General features: G+C 42.2%; 1 protein-coding gene across 6 annotated transcripts in view; it reads left to right on the top strand.

Annotated features, from left to right (window-relative positions):
• Nost (Nostrin) overlaps positions 1-25828 on the top strand; it is a 114661-nt gene that overhangs the window by 33589 nt on the left and 55244 nt on the right. Inside the window, exon 1 of one of the 6 annotated variants that reach the window (XM_072299602.1) lies at positions 7876-8201. The exons of 3 other annotated variants lie outside the window; for them this stretch is intronic. The gene's annotated coding sequence lies outside the window, so the exon portion shown is untranslated. Of the gene's footprint in view, positions 1-7875; positions 8219-25828 lie in introns of those variants that run through there. 2 more of the 6 variants (XM_072299603.1, XM_072299604.1) reach the window with 2 other exon arrangements.

The following is a 25828-nucleotide window of genomic DNA, read 5'->3' as shown; positions in this document are numbered from 1 at the left end:
AGCGTTTTTTTAAAAGGCACGGTTTCGACAATAAACTCATCGAGCATTGTGTCACGTGGATTATAATTTATACATTTGACACGGAATTATCGTGTAATTTTTTGAGAGGGCACTTAAAATTTTCACTAATGATTTGGGTTATTGAGGACAGCACGAAGACTCGGACAGCGGTTGGGGCAGAGTGCGAATGTCACGGTGTCGTCGCACGGTCCGCTGATTCCTCCCTCGGTTGCCGCTTCTTGCGCGGCAGTCCTACTCAACCCTTCCTCTTATTTTGAAAGTTTTACCTCCTTGTCCTTCAACCGCTCTTTGAGTGGAAACAAGTTACCGTCTCTACAATTTCAAATAATGCTGTCAATTAGCATACAGTTTTTTTCTCTTGAAAAACCTAACCAACCGTCATAACTGGGCGTCATTTTCTAGTTACCTATACGTCTCAAATTCTCAACAAGGCTGATATAAGCTAATCAAATCATTTCTATAACCTCCCCCTTTTTCCCTAAAAAATGTCGTTTTTGAAATAATTTTGACACCCACGGTATCCAGTGCATACTAGGCGATGGTGTGAGCAGTAAATAGAGGCCATCTCCTAGGTCTCACTATAAAATGGGTTATAGGTCACGAATCACCTATCCCATCTCACCTGTTACATTCTGAGGTCATTGCAGTTGCCAACGAGACTAACTTAAAATTGATGAGTTGCGCAAGTTGTATAATCGTGTTTTGATGGTCGATTCATTAAAATCGCTACAAAATGAAAAGCAATGGCGCACACTGGAACGAAATGGGCAAAAGGTCGGACATGGGGGTGTCGCTAATTGTGGATCCGAAGTGGGTATGAGGTGTTCCTAAGGATTCACACAACACGAATCTAGCATGCATTTTCAATTTTTTCCCTCCAATTTTTCCCAGAGCTCCTCAAATGTGGCAGATTCCGCTGTTCCTGAAATTTTCACACTTCGTCAAAATCTTTTCAACCCTTGTATTTTGTTTTGAGGTTATTGCATGTAAATTTTGATGCCTGAAACTTATTGTTGAAACTATGAAGAACATTTTTCACTGGTAATAATTGAAATTATGTCAAATCTAAAGGCTGCCACGTAACTCTAAAGTTACCTACTTCAAAAATATGAAAATTGAACTTTAAGCAAGCTTTCGAAAAATTCGCCGCATTTCGCCATAAAAGTAAGCATATGGCGTGCTCAAGTAATCCTTCGAGAATGATAATCAGCTATAATTGGCTACAGATAGGTGCAGATTTGTGAATTTCTTTGATTTTCGTCTGAAAAGGCCAGACGGCACGAGCGGGTCTCTCTCCGTAAAACTCTTCGACCCTTAGATTTTGTTGTGAGATTAATCCATGTAAATTTTTATGCTAGAAACTTATTTTTGAGACTCTGCGGAACGTTTTTCACTGGTAACAATTGACATTATCTCAATGCTGAAGGCTACCACGTATCTCTAAAGTTACCAGCTTCAAAAAGATGAATATTGAACTTTAAGCTAGCTTTTAAAAAATATGCCGCATTTTGCCAAAAAAGTAAGCATATTTCAATTCGATCGTATTGCTGCCTTGCCGATAAACCTGTGAGTATCCTGAATTGACAACCTGGGTTGACCCTAGAATATCGGGTTCAATTGGAGCTCGGTGACCCCTATTTTAGCTAATTGGCAGGGCTCCCCGACGGCGGGCATCAATCCCTCACCGCCACCGCGCCGCGCCGCACAGTGGATCCAGTCAATGAAGGAGGTTGGACACGAATTTCATAACCGAAATTGCAAATTAGATGTTTATTATGTGAAATTTTAAAGTTTGAAGAGTGCTTTCTCAAGTATATTTTACGTGAAACCCAATGATATCGCTTCTAAAAAATCCGCGTTTTGTGAAAAGGGAGTCATGAGCTTTTAACGTTTCCACATTTTGTCCGACTTCCACCATCGTTGACTTGTTCCATTGTGCGCACTTCTCGACTCCTCCATCTTGCTCTTCTGCCATTCAAAGGAAAAACGCCGTATGAACCTCCTGACGTTGCCAAATTTACTTTGACAAATAATGCGTTCCCGGGAATATTTGCATATGTTTTTCTTCCAATTTTTCAGAGAATTTTGTCGGCAGTGTGATCTAAAGTGGTCAAGATTATCAAGGTAAAATATGTGTAACTTTTCTCAGAAACAAATCTTTTTCGACTGGAAGGTTGGCAACGTTCGAATGTTCACGCGGCGTTCTTCCTCAGCACAGCAGTCTTGCATAGAGACTACTTGAGAGCATTTGGGGCCAGACTATATTGCGACTATAGTGCCGTTCTGAGGAAGAACGCCGTATGAACATTCGAGAGTTGCCAAATTTTCTCCGATAAAATGTTAACATATGAGGAAAGCTATGAATATTTTTCCTTGAAATCTTCAGACAATTCAGATCAAATTACAAACAAAATTATTTGAGAAATTGACCGATAAATATTCAGAAGTTTTTCTACAAATTTGGGATTTGTTAAAGGAAATTTGGCAGCGCCGAAAGGTTCATACGTCGTTTTTCCTTGGCACGGCAGTATAGGACTGGGACACGATGAGGCATTAGCCCTCAATTTACTTGGCGGGGGTACGTCTGAGCGCTCGTGCGGTGTGGGCTGCATTTGTGTGAGACCGGTCCCATCTCGGATGAAAACCCAGTCATACATCCATCATCCATCATCAGACTTCAGTCCATCTGTTACCCATCAATAACTCGCCATGTGCTCGGTTTATTCTTGTGTCTCTCACTATCTCTCTCCCCCTCTCTCCCTTTATCTCTTCCCCTCTCTCTCTTTTGTGTTGGTTATTGAAATAGATAGACAAGAGACAAAGGAAAAATGGAGCGATCCTATTGGTTGAAACACTGAAAAAAAAACTCTGGCCGTGGGAGCCGCAATTACGGGCTGTATAGACATACCGTCCGTTCCAGGCTCTAAGGCCAAAAATTCCGGCTGCTGGAGCCGTAGCTTCGGCCTCTGAACCCGGAACAATCAAAGCTACGCCTCCAGCAGCCGGAATTCTCGGTCTTTGAGCCCGGAACGGACGGTATGTCTATATAGCCCGTAATTGCGGCTCCCACGGCCGGAGTTTTATTTTCAGTGAAGAGATGGTGTAATGGCTAAAGGGGGAAAATGACAGGCTAATTGTTGGGTCTTCCGTGTGTCACCCTGTACATTTAACTGTTTTTTCCTTCTTTTTTGTCATTTTTTTGTCACGTGGAGGAGGTTAAAGGGAATCAGACGGCTGACGGCCACACTAAAGTGTCACCACACCACACGATCAGTGACAATGGTTTGGGGCACTTTTTGCCGAGCTTTCGCATAAGAGGATACAACAAGTTCAAGAACCAGTCTAGCGGACTCAAAGTCAGATGACGCCTGAGGCGCGATGGGTATAATGCGCCTTCGAGGATGTCACAACGCAACCTGCACAACCATCCTGACTCTCCGTCATCTTTACGTCGCACAGCGGAGCGAGTTTATAGGAAAGGTCGGACAAAATTTGGAAACTTTAAAAGCTCATAACTCCATTTATACAAAACTTTGAGGTTCTAAAAGTGGTTCCATTGGTTTTCTCGTGAAATTTCCTACTAAGAACACACCTTGAACTTTAAAATGTGGAGAATTAAACATCAAAATTTGCAATTTTAGTCAAAAATTTCATGTCCGACCTCTGCTATCGAGTCGATCCATCGTGCGTCGCAATCACGGTCTTTATGCTGAGTGAGGCATGCTCGCTCCTCTCTCGTTCCGAACTCAAAATTTTAACAAATATTTCTTTAATATTCATCATTGTTGAAGGTAGATCCCAAGTAGCATGGATTGCAATTTCATTGCAATGGATTGTGAGTTGATTGCAATTTTTGCTTGTTGCCTATACGTTCATTTGAAGGCGCTTAAAAAGTTGCAATTTTATTGCAATAAGTTTGCAAGAAATGTAGATTATGCTTGTTGCCTAACCTTCTTTTTCAAGGCACTATAAAGACTGCAATTTCGGTGCAATCATGTTGTAACAAATTCACGCCATGTGCCTGGCATCCAATTCTCTAGTTGTTTTAAAGTTTTTTCGACTTAAATGTCTCACCTAACCCATATAGCCCAACATATTTTGAAAATATTGTCACCTTTATCAAAATATTTTCATGGCAATATTGTAAGTAAAATATTTTCAAAATATTTTTAAAACATTTTAAAGGAATATTTTGAAAATGTTTACAAAAAATATTTTTAAAATAATTCAAAAATATTGCCTGTAAACATGCATGTTAAAAATATTCCTTAAGAAAGTTTTGAAAATATTTTAAAAATATTTTTTGAAAATATTTTTAAGTTCTCAAGTTAGTATGTGGTGTAATTTACACCGGTGTAAATTTAGTGTGAGTACCTATTACGTGATATCGAAAAAAAAAATCAGACAAAAAAAATATGAAAAAAATAAATAACACGAAAAAAAATAAATAATAGGCAAAAGAAAGAAGCCTGAGAAAAACGGCGTTAATCAAATCTATGATGAATGTTGAGCCACGCACTGACGCAATGCATGCGATAACAGCCTTAACAGGCGTGATTTCAACCCAACTCATCATCAGCTCCCTGTAGCTCAGTGGAAGAGTGCTCCGCTATGACATTCGCGGGTCGGGTTCAAGCCCACTCAAGGGCGTCCGGTATTTTATGCTGCTAAACGTCGTAGGACATTAGGTAAGCATGGGTTCGAATTATTATAATTTCCCCGGAAAATTTAGGGGTTGAAATTTAAAGGTCGTCAATATTGAAATTTCTTTGCAAAAAAAAAAATTGCAACTTTTTTACAATGAGGGGGTCAGATGTTGTAAAATAATTGCAATTTTCTTGCAAGAAAGTTGAAATCATCTGGAAATTTTATTGCATTTAAATTGCAATTTTTTCGTTGCAAAATGCTACTTGGGATGGTGATTTCAGTGAAATCTGGATAAAGTAGATTACATCAAATATACGGTACATAAAAAAGTGATTCAGTGCATCTAGCTGATCTATCGATCGGTCTTCAAGTTGATATTACGCATAGTGGCCTATACTGCCGTGGCCGTATGAACCTTCAGGCGTTGCCAACTTTCCTTTGATATAACACAAATTTCCTGGTAAACTTACCAATATTTTCCCTCCAATTTTTCAGACAGTTTTGTTCACGATTTCACCTAAAGTCCCTGAAAATTTCAAGGAAAAATATTTATATCTTTCCTCAAAAATAATCATTTTATGGAAGGAAATTTGGCAACGCTCGAATGTTCATACGGCGTTTTTCATTAGCACGGCAGAACTTGGAACTACATAGGTCGGGAAGCGGGGAACCGCGACGATTGAGGCGCTGCCGCTTAGTAGCGTACTTGCAATGCGTGAAGTATTTATGCAGCCTTGCAGGCACTATAACAGCGCGCACCGTGGAGTGCCTGTACGCGCTATGCGCGAAGTATTCATGCAGTCTTGCAGGCGCTAACCTGCGTTATGCGCCGACCGCAGTGTTCAGCGCGATCATTCCAACTCTTGTAGCGTTTTTCAACTTGTGATTTTAAAGTTTTTTGCACGGGCACATTCTGAAGAGACCACTTGTCATTTACTCTGATAAAAAATTAAAAAATTACGCAAAATCCAACTAATATTATCATCTTTATTTGCAACTGGTAATGGTCGGAAAAAGTCGAAAAACCAGGAAGAGAAATTGGGGGTGGAGAAATACCTGCGCATGAGAAAGGGCAACGGATTCCGCCATGCACATAAGTGTTTTTACGGATGAGCCAAAAATTGTAGCCCCTAATTGCAAAATGAACTTCAATTCTTAGTTCCGCCCATAATCCAACAGTATTAAGATATCTCCGTATACCTATAACTCAAATCAAAGGTACCCTCTCCCAGTGGCGTGCGGTGGGTTCAGTGACAGGGCAAGCTCTAGCGTTCGCCATCCGGGGGGGGGGGGGGGGGGTTAACGTAGCCTCTTTCCCTTCCCCCTCCCCCTAGCCTCCCTAGAAAATTCTTAAAATTTTACTCTATTTGCTCTATTTTTCGGATGAAATCTGATGGAACGTAACGTCTTGAAAAACTGTATTTTTATTTTTTTCTCTCTTATTTATGATTTCGTTTACTCAACTTGTCTCGAATGTTATTGAGCATTGGAGGACGGCTCCTTACTCATAACTCCTAATTTTGCCACTTATTTGAGGTATTGTAGTCTTTATTCTACAGCATTTAGAATTTTTTGAGTTACTTAAATTTCCCAAAAAAAGGCTTTCTGCATTTAAAACATGATTGAGAATTGTCTAATTCATCACCAATTAGATCCAAGTGAGCGAAATTTTATAGAATATAAAGGCATTTGCTCCGGAGGAGCAATTACAACCGCGACGGAAAGAGGGAACAAGATAGCGCATCGGAGGCAGAAGCAGCGCGCTGCGGTGACGGGCCAAGAGGTGGCCAAGAGAAGCGAGCTGCGATCGCGCAGCGAAGGGCTCGGACTCGGAACGTACCGCTCTACCCGCCCGCCTTGATTCCGCCGCCGAGCAGTGGCGCTCCGCTCAGCTGATCGCAAGCGATTCTCCAGCGCATGAGTTGGCCCGTGTTCAGGCCGCGCAGCGCGCTGCGCCACCTCCATCCGCTCTTCTGCTTTCCTACTTTGGTGGCTCTATACGTATTTCTGTCTCCCTCTCTTTCTGTTTTTAATGCAATTTACTTACTGAACGCATTTAATAAATTATATTTGCTAAAATGTAAAACATTTAATAGGTGTAATTTTCTTCTTTCTTTAGAAATCTTTGGGCAAGCAGTGCTTGCCTTGCTTATCCGGACCGCACGCCACTGCCCTCTCCTCACAGAGTGCCAATGCCTCATGCACGCGTCTTTTTGGAGTCGTTACTGAATGAATCTTCTCGAACTATTCGTTCAATCCGTGTCATTGATCTCTTAGTGGTATTTTATAGCTATCTGTCACAATATAAGATACACGACTGGATAGTGAGAGCCTCTCCATACTTATGAAAGCATATACAGGGTTATTCAAAAGTCACGCACCACTGGCCATAACTTTAGTTCTAATTATGATATCGACTTGCGGTTTAAGAAGTTTTTCCTCATATCGAGGAGGGAAACTTTTTTAGGTGCTTTCCAGTTTTTGATCCTTCCGGAGGGAGGGGGGGCGGGGGGGGGCAACACAAAAATTTCAAATGGCCACCCCCCTCATGGCCAGTGGTGCGTGACTTTTGAATAACCCTGTATATCGAACGTTGCTCATTTTCCCTCAATCTTTAGCATTACCAGCCCCCACTATAATGCTCGTTTCGGCTTTATTGCGTTAGTTTTTTAAAGAGATCTTATGCTTTAACATTAATACATGTTTTTTTTTCTTTTCTTGATTTCAGGTGAGTGCTGTTGTTTGAAATATCTTCCAATCTGTAAGTAACTGTCTCTTCTTTGGTGTATACGTTGTTTATACGGTGTCGATTCGATCGACATGAATCGATCGAAAAATGAAAACGTGAATCGATCGACATGAATCAGACCCCGATTCGATCGACACTGTAAAAACACCCGTTTCGATTCGATCGACATGAATGGATCGTAAAATGAAAACGTGAATCGATCGACACCAATTCGATCGACAAATTATTAAAAAACCGGTGTCGATTCAATGGATGCACCTGAAATTCAGGATTGCACCGACGCATGCTGAAGAGAGGGTGCAGCATGGGGTTTTCGAAGGAGAGGGGGGAGGGTGGGGGCAAGAGTGGGGACATCCGTAACTGCTCCCCGCACAAATCGTTTGCATGACGGCTGGGAGTTACAATCACGGCGCGTGACGTCACTTCCTACGGAGCTGCAGCGTAGCCGCGGCCGTAGCGCGCTGGGGCTGCCCGCGGGCGTGTTAGTTGCCATTCACCTGTCCAACGGGCACTGCTCTACGGCTCCGCAGCAGTCAGTGCCATTCCGCCGGATTTTATTCCTTTATTCCCGCCAAAGTGTACCGTTAAAACCGTTTTTTTTCTCTCTCTCTCCGCGTGTGTGAGAAAACGTTCGTATATAGATGGTATAGTGGTTCTTTTTCGCTCGTGAGTGATAACCTGGCTATTGCGTTTTTTCTTCGTATGATACCGCGAATTTTTTTTTTTTTTTCCACTTCGGCACAAGTAACCTTGGATCTAACCTGGCCGCACTGCTCTCTCCACCGTAAGCCTTGAGAAGAGGTGAAAATTACACCTGTTCGGAATAAGAGAACCGGATGTCATTGTCATTTTTACTGTCTGATTTGCCGCAAAATTCACTGCGAAATGCATATACTTTGCTGTGGATTGCGTGGTTTTTCGAACCAAATGGTTTCCATGACTGTTTTCCGATTTTCTGCTAATTGCGAGAGAAAATGTCTCGTTTTTTACGTATGCAAAGAAAAAATGTTATAGGCATGTCTGTTTAGTTTTCTGCTTCATTTTCTTTTTTTTCTTCTTCTCTCACCATTCTTCTGCTTCTTTTTCTCTCCTCCTCTGATTATTTTCTCTTCTCCATTTCCTTTCCATTATTTTTCTTCTTTTCCCGTCATTTCCTCACTTACTTCGTCTAATTGTTCTTTTATTTGTTTTTCTTCTTCTTCTCCCTCCTCTTCTTGAATAATTTGTCGATAAAAGTGTTGCTCCAATCAAAGTCCGAGAATTCGAATATTTCTGCGCTCAGAATAAGTGTTCGGTGTCAGGACCAAAACCTTATCTCTAGGGAGATTTTTTCTCTGAACGTAATTTTGAAGAGGGGGCGGGGCGAAGAGTGAGCCCTAACCAATTAAAAACAGTCATACACGTGCATACTCTCCTTCAGTGTCATGGATGGACTCTCTAGAAATAGGCGAGTTTTCAAAAATCTTGACACTGAATCATATTGCGCACAATGGAAAGTCATAAATGGAAATGAAATACTAGACAGTAGCTTCAAGCTGTCTGTACTAAATTGCTCGGTTCGCAATCACCTCAACTTGGATGGTTAAACACTCGAACTCAAGTATCTAAGCACCCGGCCTCGTTCGTTGTTTGTCCTATCTGCTCTATGCCGTCACAGTGCTCGGCTTCACCCTCAAAAAGTCGTAAACGTTCTTTCTAAGATGAACCACGTCGCGTATAAATCACCATTATTTCCGAGGCTCACGACGAAATATAATTACGCTGTTTTACCCACAGGGAGACGAATTGGACGTATTTCTATCAAACGAAACTATGTGCATTGAGACATGAGCCCTGATACCCATAAGAATATATGCATAACAGGGCTCACGTCATAATGCACATAGTTCCGTTTGACAGAAACGCGTCCAATTTTCCAACGTTCAAGTGAGTAATCTCTAAAATATTCATGAATTTATAATTGTCGCAGAAACTTTTGCCGTGATAACATCCACTTATGCGCTTGCGCTCTGGCTGAGTAGATAATTTCGTTGACCATAAACTCGTGACTGAATTGGATCCACGGGTCGAAGAGAGACTTGTTGCCCATGCGAGAAAATAACTTATGCGAATACCAAAAGAACTGTCTTCATCTTAAAGGAGAAATTTCAAAGTGGTGTTTTCTCTTTAAAATTTGAACAAGCCGTGTTCTGAAATTAGAGTACCTATATAGCGAGAGTATGGACAGATCGCTTCATGGAGGGCGTAGGGCCCAAAAGTGCAGCCACCCTTCTAATCAACTTCTAACGCACAAAATTTCACTGCCAGTCTGTAGATTCCAATTCTAACGAAGATGGCTAAGAATGTACATAAATGAGCGTTCTTCCACAAAAATGAGTAAATTTATGCAAAAACTAAGTCAAATACGGCTTTATAAACGATGGTTTGTAATAATTGTACTAGTAAATCGCTCTGGATAATTGAAATTCATAGGTTGGCTGCATTTCTGGGCCCTAACTTTATTTGCAGAGGCATCGGTGAAGGCCTGATGGATTTTCGGAGTTTCACATCTGTCTATACTCTCGCTATACAGGTACTCTATCTGAAATCACTGGGATGCAGTGAGGTGGACTGCTGGAGCTTGGAGGTATTTCAGTCCAACTATTAATACCACGCCTTGCACCCTATCCCAAAGTGCACCCTCTTGAAAAAAAGCATCTGGTTGCGTGAAAGGCAGGAGTCAACCCCAACCCCTCCTCGTCTTTCGAGAGGGGACTCGCCTCTGTTGTGACGTATGATTAGAACGAAGCAACGATTTCTGGAAGATTATGCTCCAAAAAATTTCCAAAGACAGAAACGAACCAATGAACCTCGAATTTTTTTTAAACAAAAATAATAGTTTATTTATTTACTCACGCGGAAGAAAACATTCCGTGGTGGCTACGAGACAGGGCAACTAATGATCCCCAAGAAATCTAGTAGCCAGTACCAGAAGTCTAGTTCTGGCCACTAGATATCCTGGGAAATAAACGCACCCAGACTTTTCAAGAGTCTCCGCCAGTTTCTTCTTTTGTAGAACTGTTCTTAGCATTTATGTCGCAATATTTGCTCTGAAACAGGATTCGTCCGAAACATATTTTTTTCATTGAAAGCTAACTCGACTGCCGATCCGACGTCGAGTTGGTGGCATTTTTTTGAATACAGAAAAAACGCGCGAGGAATCTTCTTATGTTTGAGCCCTTTCAACGAGAGTGCATGCTTACGAAAAACCAGCGTGATCAATCAGAACTTGGCAATGCATTTGATTACGTAAGGGAGCTCCTTGTTAATGGCCACCAAAGTTTTTCGTAAGCATGCACTCTCGTCGAAAGGGCTCAAAAATAAGAAGATTCCTCGCGCGTTTTTTTCTGTTTTCAAAAAAATGTCACCAACTCGACGTCGGATCGGCCGTCGAGTGCAAGTAATCGACGGATTTCAGTCACGTTTTACGGCGAGCGAATCGGGAGTTTCTCGGATTATTAATTTTTCCCTCGGATCCGATTGAATCGTGATGGCGCGGAACATCTTTCCTGCTTGGCTTCGGGCCGAAACGTACCGTAACCGCGACGCAGTGACGCAGTGCCTCCCGCCATTATCGGTGATGGCCGAAACCGATGCTTCTAATGGGCTTATGTGTGACTTCGCGTCGAAACTCCTCCACCAATGCCACGTTGCGCGATCGGGCAGGAATCCAAACCTAAATTTTTGCTTGTGAAACCAGTGCGGTTGTGTAAGTGTTCGCCAGCAGGCCGATTATTGAAATTGATAGACAAAGCTGTAGACAAAGACAGGGCCGGATTTACTTACTTGCCGCCCATGGGCCGCCTGTATTTTGCCGCCCCCTTCTCATTCGTTTTGAAACATCAATAAGAACCATCAAGTGAACGTGCTGGAGGGGGAGGGGTTCATAAGACGCGTTTACTCGTGTTGGACACATTTTTTGCGAGAGCCCTGTCAACAATATACTAGCAAAAGTTCACGGAACTTAGTGCGAAAGTTATGTTCCGTAAACCTATCTCTGTGTGGACAAGGCCTTCCATTTATATGAAATGAACGTAAAAATAATGACAGAACAAACATAAATGTGGTTTAATAATTTTAACTTCCGCCGCCGCGCCGCGCTGACCGATCTGTGTTTGGCGCAATGCGTGAAGTATTCCTACAGTCTTGTATGCGGTTTGACGCAATGCATGAAGTATTCATGCAGTCTTGAAGGCGCTATGCGTTTCACGCCGCCCGCTGCTGACCGCAGCGACCGCACTGTCTTTGACGCTATGCGTGAAGTATTCATGCAGTCTTGAAGGCGCTAATATGTGTTACATTCCGACCGCCGCGCCGCGCCGAGGGTTTCTCCGTTTCATCTTAAGTCCTCGTCATCATTGCTCTCTGCGTCGCGCCATTCCAGACCAAATTCCGTGTTCGGTTTCTCTCTTAGTCTTAACTCGACTAATTCAAAGGTGCTGTCTATTGTATCACAGAGAGACGACTAAATTAGAAATATACTCTCAGGAAATGAGAGATTTTGTCACCTTTTCTCGTTAGTAATTTTTTTTCTGGTTCCGATTTTTCTTTATAGCTACATTTAAAAATATTGCAAAATTTGCCGCCCCCTAAATTTGCCGCCATGGGCCGCGGCCCATGTGGCCACCCCCTAAATCCGGCCCTGGACAAAGAAGACAAAAGAGATTGGAGGGATCCTATTGGTGGGAGCGGGTGGTTGCAATGGACAAACGAGGTAGGTAATAAACTAACTAACAGCAACCCACGAGAGACCCGATGGTTAGTCCATCATTTTCACCCTTAGTCCATAGGAACCACCCATTTCAACCAATAGGATTGCTCCATACTCTCTAGGTCTTCTTCGTCTATAACTTTGTCGATCAATTTAAATAATCAGCTCGCAGTTCTACCTGGACTTCGGCAGCTTGGCCTCGAGTTTACGGATGCCTAGTTCGAGAACTTGAGAAATATACATGACCTGGACTTTGGTTCACGAAATTTTTCTCTATGTTATAAATGACCGAACTCGTAAGCCTTTTGCGGTCAGGGAAAAATTGTAAAATCTAGTATTATAATGTTTATCTATGAGCGCAATTCCCCAGAATTCTCCTGTTTCCCCAAACTCCCCCCAAGGGCTCCCCGACAGTGGCGTGGCGTGTTTTGCGATCCATCGATGTTTCCCCATTTGAATCCGGGGTAAAGAATCTATTATTGAGGTGTTCGCGTTCATCGCGAACACCCTGCTAATCGATCCTTTTCCACAGGTTTAAATGACAGATCAATCGATGTATCGCAAAGCACGCCACGCAACTGTCTTTCGTGGGGAGAACGGCGAATCGAAGTGATGTTCAATGCCGAATGAAACCACGCTGAGAAAATCCGAAAGCACTTTCCGTGATCGCGTGTCTCGGCTGACCTCGCGAATCCCAAGTTTTTCATTTTTTTTCGAAGACGCGCCCTCGGGATTTCGAACGACCAACAGTCTGACAAATCGCGGCGTACTTGGCAAACCACACACGGGCGAATCATGGAAATTTTTCATTTCTTTCCCGTTGGATAATCAATTTTATCTCGTTATCATCAGCTTCAGGTACTTATTTCACCTTCCTCGCGGTGTCTGGAGAGGTCGTTACATCATGAAACGTCAACTTGACAGAGAGGCAGAGGTGGCGCAAACAATAATAAAACCTCCTCGCCAAATGGTGCAATTTTCATTTTTTTTCTTCTAAAGCGTACGGTGTCGTTTAAGTCCTTTATTGGCCACGCGCTATGGTTTTTTTTTTTTTTTTTTTTTTTTTTTTTTTTTTTATCTTTTTTAAGTCACAGAAGATATTTTTGAACAAGGCAACCGTTTATGTACCGCCGGATAAGCTGCCATCATTCTGGATTTGAATGCAATTTGTGAGAGAGGACGCTCTATTGTTCTTTCACGGATGGGACCCGGGTTGCCGAACAATTGTAATAAAGCCTCGATTCTTGATGTTAAATTTTAAAATAGGCATTTATGACCGGACCGTCTGGCAACCGCGCACGATTTATAAACACATCGCGGGAGGTGTTGCAACATAAACAGGACGGCAAGTGGAATGAAACTTCAGCGTTTTATTGTTTCGACCGCACTTTTCTTCGTATGACCATCTTTTACTGCCAGGCAGTACACCGAGTAGTAGTCAAACTGCGAATGAAATTGGTTTTGTGTTTGCCACGACCCTCTAATAATACTTTCGAACCCAACGATTTTGTGGCCTAAGTCCGAAATACACCCTCGTTTGCAACATTTCAAACTTTCTATTTACATGTTATTTTCTTCTTTTTTTCTGAGTGAAATCGACTTCACTAAAAAAAATCCTGACCGCAGACTTTCGGGTCGTATTTATATACATACCGTCCGTTCCGGGCTCAGAGGCCGAAAGCACCGTGTGTTGCACCTGTTACTCCAGCCTCTAAACTGGGGACAGTCAAAGCTACAGCTCCAGTACCTGGAACTTTCGGCCGTTATCCACGAAACGAACGGTATTTTCATGTAGCTCGTGAATTATTCCGCATAGGTATCAATTTCACATGCGATTTTCAAAGTGTTGTCTCGAAAGGAATAAAATTGACGAAAAAGCCAAGGTACACTCATGAAAAATTGTTGGTTGGTATCCTTCTAAGACAAATTTGGGACCATTTACAAATGGACTACATGTTAGCCATAAGAAACCGCGCTATTTCTTCCTCAGCCGTAACAGCATTTAAATGCATAGGAAAACCGATCTGTTGTTTATGCATATAATGATCCCAAAAGTCACCCTTGTTTGCAACACTTCAAACTTTCTTTTTACATTCTATTTTCTTCTTTTTTTCTGCGAGTGGAAGCAACTTCACTGAAGAAATGTTGTATCTCTATCCAGAAGGAAGCATGCTTTTGTTGGACGTTGGTTAACCCGACGAACCATTCCCCTCGCCAGTCCTTCTGTCAAACGTTTGTTCACGAGTCACGAAGTCCTCGCGAACTAAGTCATCATGAGGCGCGTGATTAATTCTGGGCAGGAGGAGCTTGGACAATTAATCCAGTTTCAGATGGAGACTCTTGCGCAAGAGTAGGTACCTCAATGCTGCCGTGCTACGGAAGAACGGCGTATGAGCCTTTAGGCGTTGCCAAACTTCCTTTCTCAAAATACGGATTTATCGGGAGAGTTGTGAATATGTTTCTGCCGATTTTTCTGACAATATTGTTCGCTTTTCAATCTGAAATAATTTAAAAATTTCAAGGAAAAATATGCATAACTTCCCTTCAAAAGAAACGTTTTATCCCAGGAAATTTGGTGACTCTCGAATGTTCATGCGGCGTTTTTCCTTAGCATGTCGGAATTGTTAGTCTTTTGCGAAACGAAAACGTTGTCCATGCTAATTCGCAATAGTTTCCGTGCGACTCTTAACCACCCGGTTCCCTCTTATCGCATCTCTTAACCTGTCCGCTGCCTGCCTCTTTGTGCCTAATTAAAAAGCTCTGTTCATTGCTATGGTAGATTTTTGACTCGATTGCCGAATCGAACCAAAATAAATAAAAGAAAAAGCTTCGGACAGTGGACATTCCAACGGGCTCATTGTTAAAATTGATCGACAAAGCTATAGACAAAGACGACAAAAGGGATATGAAAGGATCCTATACTGGTGGAAGCGGGTGGATACTCGTTGCAATGGACAAATGTGGTAGGTAATAGACTAACTAACAGCAACCGACGAGAGTTAGTCTATCATTAGCCGTATGGCCGCACAGCCGATGCTATAGTTAGTCGATCATTTTCTCCGTAAGTCCACGGATCGCTCCATACTCCCTCCGTCTTCTTCGTCTATCGCTTTGTCAAATAATTTCAACAAGCAGCCCTTACACGGAGAAAAAAAACTTCGTGCGTGGGACCTGAAGTTGAGGTCATATGGATCTCTGAAGTTTTCTGATCACGCATCCGAAAACTTGAGGTCGAGCTGCCGAAGTTCGAGTCAGACATCGAGGCACCTCGGCATGTACCGGGAGTACTTCAGATGTGTGACCCGAACCCTCCGGTATACATCGAAGTTCTTCAGATGTCTGACCCGAACTTCGGCAGCTGGACTTCAAGTTTTTAGATGCGTGCTCCGAAAACTTCAGAGATCCATATGACCTCAACTTCGGGTCCCACGCACGAAGTTTTTTCTCCGTGTACGAATATTACAGTACTGTCGGCCTGACTGCAATGATCCCCGGAGAATCTAATCTGCCGTGCTAAGGAGAAACGTCGTATGTACTTTAGACGTCGCCATATTTTTTTCGATAAAAAAACAAATTTACCGAGAAAATTTTGAATATTTTTCTTAATATTTTGTAGATGATTTTCTTCGCAATTCAATCTAAAATGTCAGGAACTTTAAGTGGAGGTTTCATTGGTGAGGAACTGTAGAAGTTCGACCTCGGCTCAGAGCCCCTTCAAATCTTGATGATCCTCTCCGCTTTACCTACCAAGTCGTTAATTTAGTTGCCTATATCCGAACAGAACCGACTGAAGCCACTGATTTGACCACATGCTTTTGTGAGTGTGCTAGCTGACGCCATGCATCCACGAGGAATGAATGCGTCTGGTCGGATTCCGCAGGCATAATCATGAAACTTGCTATCTTATTTCTTTACTTCTGAATTCTTACATTTTTTATACAACGCAAATAGATTGCAATTTGCCGGCATTGCTAATTGCCTGTAACGTGTATACATGCATTATATATTTTTTTGTAATAATAGACCTGATTTTTTTTGTCATGCGCTAAGTATTCATGTGCTATACATAGCAAATTGCAGAGCGCTGCATAGTTGATTACCCTGGGATGCAGGAGGCTACGCCCTTTTGACCGTTCTATATTTCTAACCGCTGCGAATTTGCTTCTCAATTGGAGCTAAAGTGAAGCCAATTACCAATCAAAAACGAGCTTAAATTGAAGGGCTCATGCCACTAAACGGATAGCAGAAATGAATTGAATTCGGGGTATGCATAGACAGAAGGTCTACAGCAAAAATATCCACAAGCAGAAAATTTAAATTTTTTGGACTACATTTACAATTTCTAGAACTAAAAAGTCCTCTACAAAAATGTCTACAAATAATAATGTCTTCTAAAAAAAAGTCCATACCCAGAAAGTTCACTTCTGAAAGATATAGGTAGAGTGAACTCACATCAGTTACTTCTTTAGTTGTATCTATGGAGAAGAATCATCGTGTAGTCATTTTTTAAAAGACGCGTTATATGTAGACATTAACTTTCTTAGGCGTTATAAAAGTAGACTTCTTAACTGTAGAAATTTTGACTGTAGACCAAAAAATGTAGACATTTTTTGAGTAGACCTTTTTTTGTAGACCTACAACTGTCCGTGATTCGAATTCGGCCCGTAACATCCGAATCACCATTTATCCAAAAAAAAAAAAAATTCTCCTTCCGCAGCGCAATGCTAAGACTCAAGTTGCTCCAATTCGCGTAAATATAAGACTAAAGGTGTAAAATTTAGAGTTCACGCTTCAATATGAAGAAAAAAACTACAAGCTTGAATAATTTATGTCGAGTAACCATAACTTATCATAGAAAGGAACCATTATTTTAAATGAGAATCTCATCTTACTATGGTCGGGCAGGCTTCCAATACTGCCGTGCTAAGGAAGAACATCGTATGAACATTCAGCCGTTGCCACACTTTTCTTCAATATAAGACGAATTTACTGGGAAAAATTTGAATTTTTGTCCTTCAATTTTCCAGACAATTTAGTTCGCAATTCAATCGAAATAATCTGAAAATTTCAAGAAAAAATATGCATTTTTTCTTTCAAAAATACATGTTTTACTCGGGGGAATTTGCAAATCTTGTAGGTTCATACGACGTTCTTCCTCAGTACGACAGAATAGCTCGTTGACGCCCCCCCCCCCCCCCCCCCCCCCGTTCTACCTCCCTCCCCAGCTCATTTTGCTAGCTCCATCACCCTCTCCGACTCCCCTCAACTCATTTTTCTATCGATTTTATCATTTTTTTTTTTTTATGGCATGTCTTGCTCTCCTACCACCACTTTTTCGGGGTTATATATATTTTAGCGGCCTCTAGACCCGTGACTCCAGTCACGGGCATTTCGCTAGTACTATCTCTATACAGGTGCTTTACGGTTGCAAAGTGCAGTTTGCAGAGCAGGTCGTTTTTTAGTGTCAGCAAGGCATCGCTGCCCTAGCGTTCTGATCAATCGGTTCCCCTTCTGCCGTTACTAACCATTTGTAAGAGTTGATGAGAGACAGGCGCTCATGCAATACCCGCTGCACTAATTACATTCGCGTTTCCGATATCCCGACGTCATATCGATGATTTAACTGAAAATATCTTGCGCGATTTTCTTCGCTCGTTTCTCCAGCTCGAGAGCTCTGTGAAAATTTTGACCCACATCCGTTGATGCAATCCATGAAATATCATCTCGATTCCCACTTTTCTCACTTACCCCTTGGCAGCAGACCAATCAGTGTTAATTGCCGTAATTTTGTGCAGATTGTCTTTGTGACAAACGTAGCTGACCAGTTACTTTATATTCGTGCTATCGTCTCTGTAAGAACAAACGGCGCTTTGACTTGCACCTTTTTATAAATCTTTATAGGTAGGTATATTTGTGATTTGCGAAAATAATTACGTCTTAAGTTTTGAATTACCGTATGACAACCTATCCTCTGAAAAAAATACCATATCACGCTCAAACATTGAGACACGGTGTTTTTTGGAAACCCTATCTACGCTCAAGACTGTAGAATTCATCTCGATCTCATTCCAACATCACAACTAGAATGTAACACCCTAGCGTTAACGGGCCTTTCCGCGGAATGGGAAAATGCATCGGCTAATCCAGAAAATCGGCAACATTGTTATTCTCCATTTAAACCAATGGAAATGTATCGATTCTTGGAGGGGCCAGATGCTCCGACTAGAATCGATTATTTAACATCGGTTTAAACGGAGGGAATCCGGTGCTGCCAATTTGCTGGATCAGCCTCTGGAAAAATGTTGGCCTTTCCATCGGGCCTTTGTGAACTCGGCCTATGCAACAAGCATACTGGGAAGGCGCATAACTCAATTTTTCCATAATATCTCAGATAAGTTCCTTTTGCTTTAAACCACCGAACAGGCTTGAGACTCACAAAGTTTTTCATCGAAAAACGTGGATCCCATCAGGAAGAAAGTCACGATATCGACGCAAGCGCGCGACTCCTCGTGGCGTGCTTTGCGATAAATCGATTGCTCTTTCATTTAAGCCCATGGAAAAGGATCGATAAACAGGTTGTTCGCAGCGAACACCTTAATAATCGATTCTTCACCATAGCTTCAAATAGGAATACATCGATTATCGATTAGTCGCGCCTCGCCACTGTGCCCGGGCCACGCGTCTCACGACCTCGGTGGAGACGATCCACGAAATTTTTTTATTGGAGCGGTCGCATCGTTGCCAGATAGTGCAACGAAACCACAACTTTCCCTCGTTTAAATCCACGTATGATATCCTTATTACATGGGTCAATTACGCTGGTCACAGAATCGTGTCTCGATGCTTGATTCTTTTGGATTAGCTAAAACAAATAAGATGCGTCCAAACAGCAACTTTCTACGTTCAATATTAGCCGAGATGTCGTCCTTTGAAAATTCGGTTTTTTGACGTCATCTACCGCGGTAGTGGCACCCTTAGTTTCTTCCACCTAGCTTTCATCAGTCGGTGTTACGCACATTTGCACTGCTTGTTCAACGTGAAACTCAAATGAAAGCAAGGGGAAGAAACCAAGGGTGTCACTACTCGCGGTGGCTGACGTCAAAAAACCGACTTTTCAAAGGGACGATATCTCGGTTAATATTGAATGTAAAAAGGTGCTGTCTGGACAGATTTGATTATTCTTAGGTAGTCTACAAAAATGAAGCATCAGAACACATTCATTCTATGATCAGCGCAATTGACTCATTGTCAATATTCAACGATAAAGCGCGCACCTTCGTGTCGGTGCAATGCGTGAAGTATTCATGAAGTCTTGTAGGCACTAACATGCCTTTCAAGACGACCGAGCCGACCGCACTGTGTTTGGCGCAATGCGTGAAGTATTCACACGGTCCTGTAGGCGCTAATATGCCTTTCAAGACGACCGAGCCGACCGCACTGTGTTTGGCGCAATGCGTGAAGTATTCACACGGTCATGTGGGCGCTAATATGCCTTTCGCGCTGACCGCACTGTGTTTGGCACTACTGATCAAACGGGCGGAGTTGAGCAGTTCTCATCTTGCTTGTTTGTTTGTGCCGATGCACTAAGGCCAAAGCCACAACGCAAGGCAAAAAATAAAAAGAACTTGTTACTAAGATGGAGTTTTTGCGCACGCTGAATAGGAGCGATATCTCGGCTAATATTGAACGTAGGGCGTTGCTGTTTTGACGCATCTTATTGTTTTTAGCTAATCTACAAAAATCAAGGATCGAGACACGATTCTGTGAGCAGCGCAACTGACCCATTGCACAATCTGGCAACCTTGAGCGGGGTCGCACTCCTTTATGAGGACGCTCGCGCGCTATCGAGCGATTGGAATCACCGATCGAGCTTTGACGAGCGACGACGCAGGGCGCACCGCGACGACTTCTCCAGGATTGTCGTTGGTTCAAGGTCTGGCCCAATCACCGCAATCAAAACGATCGCCACCGCTAACCGAAATCGATCAGAAATAAATTGCCCGTCACTCTTACTCTTACTGGGCTCGCTTTCAATTAGAAATGGGGAGATCTTGGCACTGCCTCTCAGGAGTGGCCGCAGTGCCGCAAACCTCAGTAGTCGCTCGAGCGACCCGCTCTTGTCATCGAATCGATTTTCGTAATCGGAGCAACGACATAATTTTCCTCGTCGTTTCAATTCCAATCTGTGAAAAAGCGATTCGCATCAGAATTAACTAGCAGAAACGTAATTTCCTTCATAGTTTTAATTATAAGCTGGCAAAGAACGCTTTGAATCGGAGGTAGATACATCACCGCCGCAGCTCCCTGACCATAAGAATGGCTGGTAACGAGCATTAGTTTCTCTCAGCATGTTCTTCTGTGTTAGCGAAGTATCTATACTATATCTATACTATAAGCTCCGAGACCTCCTAAATTTGCGTATCTGGTAACGCTTAGTTCCAGAATTCTACTATGCCGATTTTCATGATCTTTGCGGCTATCGACAGGAAATTGTCTCTAAATGAGCCCGCTTCATTTAAATTTTGAAAATATGACCCAGGTTTAGGCTCATATGAGAAGAAATTTTACTCATATGAGAAGAAATTTTACTCATATCACTAGAATATTCTACTCATAAGAGTAGAAAAGTTCAACTCATATGAATTCAATTTTTTTAATTTTTCAGAAGCGCTGTTTTAGAGCAGGAGACACCGACCGAGTGTGTAAATTTGAAAAATAAAAACATTTTGTTCTTATGTTTTTTTCGATTCGGTGACTAGTCTCTGAGATCTGAGATATCGGACACGGTAGATTCAACGCTAAACTCACGTGAGTTGAAGTTTCTAGTCATATGAGTTGGCGAAAACCGGATGGAGAAATTCTGCTCATGTGAGTTAAATTCTATTCACATGACTTCGATTTTCTACTCACCATACCACCATTACCGCACTCACCATTTTTAGCAGGGAGACCGTCGTGGTTTTGGTCCTCGGCTTTGGATTGGATTTGCTTCGAGAGCACGGATTCCTGTCGATTCCGCGATGGAATTTTTTCCACTGTGCTGGACTGGTAGATGTAAGTCATAAAAGCAATAAGTGGGTCACCCTTCGCACGCCGCTCGCGGAAGAGATCCTTCGACCCACTTACGTGAGTTACGTGCCGCGAGCTGGACACCGTCAACATCGCGTCTGTAATCAGATCCCCCCCCCCTACCCTCACCCCTGTGTGCTTCGAGTATCGAGTGCCCGGTGGGAGGCGGGTGGGGTGGCAGGAATTGCAAATTAGCGCATTCATAACCGTTTCCTGATTAAGTAGACGGGGTATCGGATATGCACTAATTCGACGGAACCCACCAAACGACGCTGGAATTAGGCGTTTCGCAAGTTTCCAGTCAAGCTTCGGATTGTTGCCAGGGTGGCATGAAACGTAAGAAAGAAATAATAGATTGGAAATTTCGATGAAATATTTCATGAAATTTCACGAGGTTGTGAATTATTTCATATTCTTCAGGGGCTAGAGTATGCAACCCGCACTCGAGCACCTAAAAATATAAGGAAGTCACAATTTTTACAATTTTCGAAACTTGAAAAGGAACCGGTATTTTTCAATATCTTTCATATATTTCTGAAATTTTATGAAATATTTCGCCACTGCTTATATGGTCTGTGTCTTTAAGAGGCAATTAGTGAGAATTGTGATGTACGCAGGTTAATACAAGATCCATAACGTGTAGCAGTATTAATATTGTATAGACCACATTTAGAACGTGTTTAGTAGGGAGGAACCGAACCACATCAGCTACTGCCAAATTTAACAGGGCAAATTAATTTTTTGCAAGAGAAGGTTTGTGGGGATTCCTCTGAAAATTGGTAGGAATTTTCTTCGCACCATGCAGAAAATTCTCTTAAATTTGCAACAAAATGCGCACAACGGTTTTAATATAAAAAATTAAACCGCCCAGTTAATTTGGCAATGGCTGATGTGCCATAGTTCCCTTCTTTTAACGCAGTTCATTTATGGGTATTCGTGGTTACTTAATATCGGAAACCACCACGATGGCATCCTTTTGACCCCCTATTAAATTAATTTTACGCCAATTTTTGAATTTCATTATTTTTTGGACCCCCTGAAACCATTGAAAAGAATCTGACCACATCCATGTATTGTACCAACTATTCGGGAGGGAAAGTTGATGTTCTGCAGATTTTTTAGGATTATTTTTTTTTACCCGTAGGTAGATCCCGGTTTATTAGGGAAAATAATTTGACCACATTCTCTCAAACACGCCTTTCATATAGGAACGAAAAAGAGAAATAAAACATGTGAAAATAGTGGGAGAGAAAGAGAGGGCATCAACGTAAAATCCACAGGATATCCGGCCGCAGTTTGAACGTGCGGTGACAGTGCACTCTAATTTACGATCCTCTTCGCGGTTTTGTTGCGGGACAGTGGCGTGGCGTGAATTGCGATGTATCGAATGTTATGCCATTTAAACCTATGGGAAAGGATCGATAAACAGAGTGTTCGCAGCGAACACCTTAATAATCGATTCTTTACAATAGGTTTAAATGGCATAACAATCGATATATCGCGATTCACGCCACGCCACTGGTTGCGGGAGTGTTCTGCCGTACACAGGGACATCATCGTATGAGCCTGTAGACGTTGCCAACTTTCCTTTTATTAAATACTAATTTTCGGGGAAGCTATTGAATATTTTCCTTTGAATTTGTCAGAAATTTTCATTCCCAATTTTATCCCAAGTGCCTGAAGATTTCAAAGAAAAATGTCCGCAACTCTCCTGGAAAATAAATATTTTATCGGGATAGATATGCAGGGTGTCTACCGCAAAAGTCCCCAATGCCCCCGATTTTCCTCGATTTTGGAAGGGCGTCCCCGATATCCCCGAAAGTCTCCAATTTTCTTGTTCAGGTCCCCAAAAAAAGACAAAAATCGTCCCGAACACCCGGCATTTTCAAATTTTCTCGCCGGCCGCGGTCGCGCGGTATAACCAGAAATAGAAGAACTGAAGTGACGCTTGGTTTTTCGTATGTTTTCATCGGTTCATCATGACTTGTAAAATTAGTCGTATAAAATAGACCTTTTAACGCTCTAACCAGCTACCTTTCTCTTAGTGTTTCGGGGGAAAAAGTCCCCGATTTTCTCGAAAAAAACTCCCCTATCAGTCCCCGAAAGTCCCCAATTATGGATTTTCATAAATGGTAGACACCATGTTGCAAATAGAAGCAAATCATTTGTGTTCAATTCCTGCGACAGCGAAAAAAATGGACTATTCGTGTTCCTACATCATGAGAGTGTCCCCGGTTTTTTTCAAAAAGCATCCCTAAAAGTCCCCAAAAGTCCCCAATTTTTTTATAACTGGTAGATCCCCTGATATGGCAACATTCAAATGATGATACGACGTTTTTCCTTAGAGAGGTAGCATTAGCATCGCTTTTGATGCGGAATCCGCAAAACATAGAGGCTCCAGAGGTTTTGGCAGCGGGTCGCTAAAACATCGCTCGAACCGGTCGTCGCATCATCGCGTGATGGATGTACCTTTTAAAAAACCATTTCTCAATCACGTGTCGGCACTCGGATGTTTTTTCGAGGGAATTTCGGATTCGCGTGATCCGAGTTATGGAGGAAAATTGATGTCACGAATAATTTAACTCGGGAACGGATCGGATATTGCCTCACAAGAGTTTCCCACACTTCAAATCGGCCAATAATGATGATCAGAACTAAAATTTCAAGCATGGTTGAGAAGTTACGTTCATAGACTCTTCGAATTACACCGACGGGTGAGCCATGCATTAAGTTGAAATTGAGGGGCTATTATAATGGCTCGACCTCAATTCCAGGCATAAATCCCGTACTGAAGTTATTTTATTTGAATGAATTTATACTCAAGGGGCATAAACGAATGCGTTTAAATCGGAAGGAACCCTAGGCGTAGAATTTGCGGGCTTCATAGTTCCTTTCGATTTTGATTCATGTTTACGTGGGTCCACGCAGCATGGTCCGTCTATTTTCCTCTTTTAAAGATCAATGCCAAATAGTTTAACGCACTTTTGATCGCGACAGAAGATGAGTATTCCTTAGTTGAGCATTGAATGTAAATACAATAATTAAAATGGCGGATCTTCTGTCGCCCAGGGGGGCAGAATGTTGACGAACCAACGACCAATCGGTTGCTCTCGCACTGTGTAGGCAGTAGGGAAATCGCGTAGGCTAAGACCTGAATAATGGATGATATGACATTTATTTCATTTCGATCAAAATGCGCTCCATTTTTGCGTACACCATCCGAAGTTGTGCACTCGCACTGCATTGCGCATTTCCAAATGGACGTATTTATGCTAAAAGGAACTATGTGCATAGGGTTTGCGTGTAACATAGTTCCTTTTAGCATAAGTACGTCCAATAATAGCGTACGCATCACGGAACTCAAAGGGAGTCGCAAGTCCGGAGCCGAGAGCGAGACCAGAGATCGGGGAGACGGCGCGATGCTTGAAGTATCCATCTAGGTTTGCAGGCGCTTCCCGCGATCGTTTCTCCCACGAAGGGTGACGAAGGTCAAAGTTGCGGAAATTTACCTCTGGAAAATGAGGTCCCTCTTCACGAACCTGGTCACAATTTTGAAGCAACGAAATTATCTAGCATATCCACAACAGTGAAGAAGAGTCATGTCTCCTGAACCGCCTGAGAGAGTGTGAACTCTTTTCGGCCGACCGAGAGACTTTAACGCATGAGTAGAAAAGTTGGATGGGGCGAAGCACGTGATACAAATATTTTGACATCCCAAGAGGATAAAATGGCATATCACAAAATGAAGGAGAACACTGTATTCTACATCATCCTCACTAACTTTGTGCAAAAAAAAAAAAAAAAAAAAAAAAAAAAAAAAAAATTCTCACTTTTCGGTTTGTCAAACGTCGAATACGGTACGAGGACAACATTGAAAATATAATGTCGACTCATTTATGCCAAAAGAACTATGTACAAATGAATAAAACCAAAGAAACTGTACTTTTTGCATTCTTCTCTTAATAGTTTGAAACTATAAGGATCGTAAATCCCAAAAGCATGATTTTATTGCTGTAATCCATCCGCAGATAGTTCTTTTTAGCGCATATATCGTCATTTTCCTTACGAAGGAACGTATCTATATTTCAATGTTGCCAAATTTTCCCTCGCATATTGCACTTTTACAAGGAAAATCTTGGGCATTTCTTACTGCAGATTTTACCAATGGGCCTGTTGCAAACTTTTGCTAGAGCAAAAATAAGAGTTGTTTCTTATAGATAATGCCTCAAAAATCACGATGAGCGCATCGGCAAAGTCTGAAATGCACTCATAACTTCACAGTCTGCGTAAGAAATTTGCGGTTTTTTGAGCTTCCCGCTTCAAAAGCGATACTACGGCACAGGTGAACATTTTGTAAGAGGAGTCGTTCCATCGTCGGCAATACTCATCATGGCCGACGCCAATCCGCCAAAACACGTGTGATGGGACGAGATAATACCTGAACTGGATTAGACCAGATAACAATCGGCGTGTTTTAACGTTCATGTTTTCCACGCCCGCATTGATTGACCTTGAACTCTCCTCGAATTACGCGCAAAACTGCGCGCAAGTGTCGGCCATGATGAATATCGCCGACGATGGAGCGACTCCTC

This window comes from Bemisia tabaci, chromosome 4, assembly GCF_918797505.1.
Source record: "Bemisia tabaci chromosome 4, PGI_BMITA_v3".
NCBI classification, from domain to species: domain Eukaryota; kingdom Metazoa; phylum Arthropoda; class Insecta; order Hemiptera; family Aleyrodidae; genus Bemisia; species Bemisia tabaci.
The sequence above is the reverse complement of the archived record's forward strand: the minus strand, read 5'-3'. Positions and strand labels throughout refer to the sequence as shown.